The following is a 7,412-nucleotide window of genomic DNA, read 5'->3' as shown; positions in this document are numbered from 1 at the left end:
ACTGTGCTCCTCCTTGGCTAGTGCCCTGGCTCCTGGGGGTCATTACATCTGCACACCTCCATCAGCATCAAAGGCTCCAGGCTGTGGTGATTCCACAGTGTCCTTGAGAGCATGGATTCTGCAGCACAATCTGGGAGGGAGGCATCATTCAGATCCCACGTCAGACTGCCAGTGCCAGCCCAGGTGGAGCAGACCTGCTACACTTCTCTCTCTCAATGATTAAAACCAGAAGCTTTGGACAAAATTAAAAGAAGCCACCTGAATACTGACCAGCAAGCAAATTGGAGAAGAAAGTCAAAATGTAAAGAATGGCTGGGTTTATGGGGCTAAGTTTTCTGGTTCCTTCCTTCCTTCCCTCCCTCCTTTCTCCCTTCCTTTCTCTCTTTCTCCCTCTTTCTTTCTTTCCTCCCTTCCTTCCTTATCTCCTGGTTTTGATCCAGGCGTGGACAGGACCAAGTGGAAGCCAAACTAAGAACTCCGAGAGAAACCATCTTTTTACCCAGAGGGCCAGCAAAGTGGGTCGCTGTGAACCAGAAAATGTGGAGGAAATCTCTATTTTTTTTTCTTTTCCCCCTCCAGCTCTCCTGAGGCCAGCCCTAGTTGCAGAACTGAATTGCCATTGCCGATCCCCATTACTGAGGAATTGGTGACAATGAAATACGTCATGTTGCTGCGAAGTGACATTGCCTGTGGTGATGGCGGGTGCCTGACACCCTGAGAATTTGGACAGAGAAACTTGGAAAAGGGCAGAGAAGTAACCTGTTGTACAAAGAATGGAAGGTGGACATTCTGGTTATTTTTTCTGTCTCTGTTCTCTTGAAACTTCATACCAAGGGGGACTCCCCTTGCACAAGTCACACAGATTGCACAGCAGCATGAGGGACTAAAACTCTAAGAGAATCCAATTTTTTTTGGCCAGAGAAACCAGGGGTCTCTGGGAGCCAGAGAGCATGGGACAAATTCCAGAGAGTAGAGAGCTAACTGACGTAATTCGTAGGCTGCCTCCCAAATTGAGCATGCACAGAACCAAAGAAGAATACAAACAGCTTTGAGAACTAAATTATGAGGTGAGTCACCGTTCAAATCCCAGACCAACCTCTGAGTGGCTCAGACTTGGGGCAGACATGAGAACTCAGCCAAGACTTTGCAACTTAACTGATGTCGCATCCATGTTGTTTCCCAACCTCTGGGGCTTCATGGGTGAAATCTGAAACTGGCCCCTGTACACACAGGGCGAGGAGAGACCCAAGAAAGGAGCAGAGCAACCCAGATTGGTAGGTGTCAGGGTGACTAAGCAAGAAAACTTACTTCTAAAGCTTGTCTTGGGCAGCCACAAGATCACCCACCCACCGAATCTCTGCACCTTTTATCAGAATCACAGAAGTATATACAGAAGTCTTAATGGGGGGGTGAGTCAAGTACAACATCCTGATGGTTTCAACCAAACATTACTCTCTCAAGGCTGCATCCTTGAAACAGCTCCCAGTGTGGGAACAGTGAGGAGAACTTTCGTCCCAAGAACCTGGGAGGGGTGAAGAGCCTCTGATTATTGCCTGGGTCCAGCTCAAGGGTCAACCACTAATCACATCCTTTTGATGACCTCCTCCAACAATACAGAAGAAGAGCCAGAATTTTGATCATCCGTGCAAACCATAAACAAACAAAATCAACATTCTTCAGAGAATTTTAACAGGATCCAGAGTTTCAAACACAATGTTCAAAATGTATCTCCAGGATAAAATGCAAAATTACCTAACATACCAAAAATAGAATGCAGTTTTCCAAGGGAAAAGACAATCAACAGATGGAACCTTCAAGATGATCTTCACGCTGGAATCATCAGGCAAAACCTTACAGTAGCAATGATAACCATCTTCACTGAGACAAAGCTGAGCACATCTTGAGATGAAAAGCTAGACGTTCTCATAAGAGACATTTTTGTGACTGTTTCCTATATGTTTAGAAAGACATATTTTGTGTTCATTGGTTATCATGTTCTGCATGCATCGATTAGACTGAGTGTGTTTTTTACATTTTTTAAACCTCTGTATCCTCACTGGTTTTTTTTTTGCTTGCATTTTATAACAATTTCTTAGAGAGATTTGATGATTTTAGATAGTATTTACAGTTTCTTGTGATTCTATCAATTTTGAATTACAAATTTCAAGCTCTATTAAGTGTATGTAAATTTAATATTTGATATCTTATTTAGAGATTAAACGTTTATCATTATGAAGTCACTCTCCTTATCCTTAGTAAATATTTTATAATTAAAGTCTACCTTTTATATTAATACACAATATTATATAAGTATATATTTTACATATTAAATATGCTATATAACTATCTCTCTTTCATTTAGAATCTGCCTATTGAGGGTTTGGGGTTTTTCCTCTGTTTTTCACTTTAAATCTATCTGTATCTTTCTATATATGTCTGTTGCAAAGAGCATATAGTTAGAATTTTTAAAATTCAATGACAACAATATATTGCATAATTTTGTCCATTTTAAAGTTTTATTAATAGAAATAGAATGTGCTTTTTTGCTCAGCATTGATTTCTGAGATCTTTTCAAAGTGACGTGTGACAGTAGTTTATTTTCATCACCACATGTGTTATTTCACTGCACAATGCTATACAATTTATCTATGTGAAGGGAGAGACATTTGGGTTGTTTCCATCCTTTTTGTTATTGTTAAACATGCTGCTAAAACATTCTGGTACGTGCCTTCTTGAGAACACGTGTGGGGATTTTTCTCAGGTGTAAATCTAAAGGTTAAAACACTGGGTTGTACAATACGTGTATGTTTAACGTCACACAGTAAAGCCGTATTATTTTCCAAGATGGTTCTGTTTGCTGAGATAGCTCTAGAACAGTCTTCATTGTTTTACTTCCTTGCCAACACTTCATTTTTCAGCCTTTAAAATGTTTTGCTACTGGATGGTGTGAGCAGTTTCTCAATTGTTGGCTTAATTTGTACTTTTCTGATTACTAAAGAGTCTGGGCATCCTTTCATATGTTATTGGCCATATAGACAATGTGGGTCTCTATATGTTATGGTCAAAAATAGACAAAATTAATCTGTGGTGATAGAGGTCAGGTTAATAATCACCATAGTGATGAGGAGATGGGAGGTTGTTGGTTGGTTGAGACCAGAGAACCCTACATGTTCCACAGCATCATCTGGGTGGTGGTTTCCAGGGGTGTTTGTAAGTAAAAACTCATCAACATATAAACTTAAAATGTGTTCACTGTACTGTACATGTTATATGGCACTAAAAATGAAAAACTCAGGGAACTACACTCAACATCTTCTAGTAACCTATCATGAAAAAGAACATGAAAGCGAGTATATGTGTGTGTATGTGTGACTGAAACATGATGCTGCCACCAGAAATTGACACATTGTAAATTGACTAGACTTCAATGAAAAAAAAAGAAAAACTCTCAGATGAAAGGAGAAATGTAATATAATTATATTTCTGAAACAATAATAATAAAAATATCGTATAAAAGAATCTTTAAGGTACAATGAAAATAGCAATTTCATTTTAATAGCAATTATCATCTTACAACATAGAAAAATAAGTCATAGAGATAAAAGCAGGAATGAATGAAATGGAAAAATGATGAAACTAATAAATCCTCTGTAAAGTCCCTGTCTCCAAATATGGTCACATTCTGAGGACCTGGGAATTAGGACTTCAACACAGGAATTTCGGGAACACAATTCAACCCATAACAAGTGGGAACTGTTATTGCTGCTACCATTGTGTGTTATTAACATAAACCATGAAGTTAGTGTGGTGCTGATTTGAATAGACAGACCTATAACAGAATAGTAAGTACAGAAATAGACTCAGGTATATAAGAAAATTTAGTGTAGGATAAAAGGTGACATCCCAAATCACAAAGGAAACAATGACTTTTTTAATAATAATTGATATTTGACAACTGATAGCTGTTTGGAAAAAAAATAAAATTGGACTTATATCTCACAGCATGTGCCAGAATAAACTACAAAGGGGTCTGAGATCTAAATGTAAAAGCCAAAACACTACCAATACTAGAGAAAAACATGAGTGAGTTCTTTTATAATCAGAGTGTGGTGAAACCCTTTTGATTCTGACTTTCTGAAAGAAAGAAAAAGAAAGAAAGAAAGAAAGAAAGAAAGGAAGGAAGGAAGGAAGGAAGGAAGGAAGGAAGGAAGGAAGGAAGGAAGAAAAGAAAGGACTGGTTAGTTCAACTACCTAAAATTTGGGTCCTATCTGGCATCTGGTGGGATGGTCCCAAATACTGCTGGCACCAGGAAGCCATTCATGGTTCTGCCTACTTGTTCTTGTACTTGAGTTTGGACGGACAGGATTCCCAGAGGACAAAAACATATTTTTATCTGTTAATCTGCTTTGATATGGAGCAACTTGTAACTTCTGCAAGGCAGGTGCACAGACAAAGGGTTCCTGAAGGTTACAGTCAAGGTCAGCTTCATGGGACTGTAATCACATGGATGAGCCCACATTTGGTTTAATGTTCTATCGTCATTGTCTTGAAATTCTTAATTATATTTTAACTTGTTTGAAATTGGATGCAAAAATTTCCCTTTTTGAATTTTGTAAGTGGCATCTAATGGCAAAGTGGAGTGTATGCATCAGGAGAGGAGAGGGGTGGAAGAAATGGAAAAGCTTGATATTCTGGTACCTTTAATGGTACTTTTCCCCCCTGCATTTATAACAAGCAAAATTTTTTTGGATATGTCTCCTCAGGTAAGGGAAATAAGAGCAAAAATAAACAAATGGGACTACATCAAACTAAAAAAAATTTTGCACAGTGAAAGAAACTGTCAACAGAATGAAACAGCAGCCTAATGAATGGCAGAAGATATTTGCAAATGAGATATCCAATAAGGGGTTAATATTCACAAAGAACTCATAACTCAACATGGTCAACAGACACATGAGAAAGTGCTCAGCATCACTAATCATCAGGGAAATGCAAATCAAAACCAAAATATGATACCACTTCACACCTATCAGAATGACTACTGTCAAAAAGATAAGAAATAATAGGTGTTGGCGAGGATGTGGGGAAAAGGGAACCTATGTGCACTGTTGGTGAGATTGCTACTTGATCCAGGCACTATGATCCTATCCTCAGAAAACAGAACTTCCACATGACCAGCAATTTCACTTCTGCATATTTACCTGAAGAAAACAAAAACACTATTTTGAAAAGATAGATGCACTCCAATGTTCATAGCAGCATTATTTACAATAGACAGGATATGGAAACAACCTAAATGTCCATGAGTAGATGGATGGATAAAGAAGATGTGTTGTATACAAACAATACAATGGAATATTACTCAGCCATAAAAATGACATCTTATTTGTGACAACCTGGATGGATCTTGAGGGCATTACTCTCAGAGAAATAAGTCTGATAGAGAAAGACAAATACCATATGATCTCACTCATATGTAGAATGGAAAATAAACAAACAAGAAAATAAATAAACCAAAATGAAAACAGACTCATAAATACAGAAAACAGATGTTGGTGGCCAGAGGGGAGGGGAGTGGGCGTTGGGTGAAAGAGGTGAAGGGGATTAAGAGGTACAAGCCTCTAGTTATAAAATAATTAAGCCATGAGGATGTGATATACAGCATAGAGAATATGGTCCTTTCCATTGTAATAAATCTATATAGGGACAGGTGGTTACCAGTCTTACTGTGGTGTGGTGATCATTTCATAAAGTTTACAAATGTCAAATCACTACGTAATACACTTGAAACTAACAATATTATGACTCAATGATATTTCAATAAAAATAGTTGAGTCCATAGTGAAGGGACCATGCTGTGATGAAGCAGGAAGTGCTTTTCATTTAGATAAAAATGATTTTGTTCATAGGCTTGGACTACAGAATATTACTTTTTTTTAAGATTGGTATTCGTTTAATCTCTAAAATGTACTGTTAAATCTAATGTTAAGGTTGCTGAGTAACATTAAATCTCTCCTGTGGCAAAAAGCACACAGCACTGCAGAATATGAATGCATATATTATTAAGGCAAACCTGGATATTGGATGGGAAGCATTCACCTTTGGACATGTGTGGTGGCACACACCATTTGCGCTGGGTTCAGAGGAGGATTTATGTGATAAAACATCCAAATGAAAGGCAGTGATTGAAATGACGTGGAGTTTGGAATTTGGAGACTCCCAACGTGTCCTTTATGGCTGCTGGATGAAGCAGGGACATCAGGCAAATGCGCCTGCAAGTTATGACTCCGAACATATGGCTCAGAGAATAAAAAACGTGGCAGCTGGGGTACCTTCAGAAGAGACAAAACGGAGCAGATGAGCATGTGACAGAAGTAAGAGGTGCGGGAGGCAACGCACAGCAAGGTGCTGGCCGGCGCCCAGGACATGTGGGAATAACAAGCCAGACAGCGCACCGCCAAGCAGAAGCGGTAATATTCCCATTTATGAACGGGTTCAGAAACAAACGAGTAAACGCAGAAGAGACTGGAGGAAATAAAAGACCAAACATATTCATAGAAAGACAAAAACCGTACAAAGCAGTATTTCTTAATCAATGGCTCTACCAAATTGGGGTACCATACGGTCGTGTTTCTTTCCTTGTTCAAATGAATGACTAAATCTCCAGCGTGTCTACCAGCTAAAGTTTATTCTCACCCTTCTGAGGCACTCCCCATCCACCCCCGAGACAATCGTCCAGGAACCCCGAGGGAATACTCATCTGAGAGGGCTGGGTACCACTTGGAACCCATGGAGCCCGGTGCAGGTGCGGAGAGCAGGCCAGCGCACAAATCCATCACTTACTGCTGTCACACAGGGCTGCTTTCGGACACTGATTTGGTACAGATCCAGAGTCCAGCAAAGGTGGTCCCCTGATCAGCCCTTATTCTCCAAAGCCTAACCACCGTGGCAGGGTCAGGAGGCACTTTTCCCATATAGTCAGCATAAATCTTCACATACAGCTCGGGGACCAACTAAGGCCATATTATTTCAGGGGCCAAATCTTCCCAAGATGACTTTGCTTCCAAAGTTTCTTGCTCTTCCTTGAAGCCTGAGACCTCATGGAAACCACAGCAGAGCTTCCCAGCATCAGAGTCTCAGAGAATAGGGTGTAGAATTGATTTCCTTTCCTTTCAAAAGGCCTTGGATTCTCCTCGCCAGTAACCAGGTTTTGTATACCAGGACCTTTGGGCAGGGGCAGGACTGAACCAATGATAAAAGATTCTGTGGAGCCTTTCCCATGACCGTCACTAATGAGTCCGGTATCCCTGTTGGGTATGTGAGGGAGATGCTCAGTGATTCTTTACAGGAAGGAATCTGCTCCAGAGTGACTTTCGGTCTTGCCTTTCTGAATTTGCCTGCAGTAACAGCT

The sequence above is a fragment of the Camelus bactrianus genome, chromosome 8, assembly GCF_048773025.1.
Source record: "Camelus bactrianus isolate YW-2024 breed Bactrian camel chromosome 8, ASM4877302v1, whole genome shotgun sequence".
In the NCBI taxonomy this organism is placed as follows: Eukaryota; Metazoa; Chordata; class Mammalia; order Artiodactyla; family Camelidae; genus Camelus; species Camelus bactrianus.
This window is presented reverse-complemented; position numbering follows the sequence as displayed.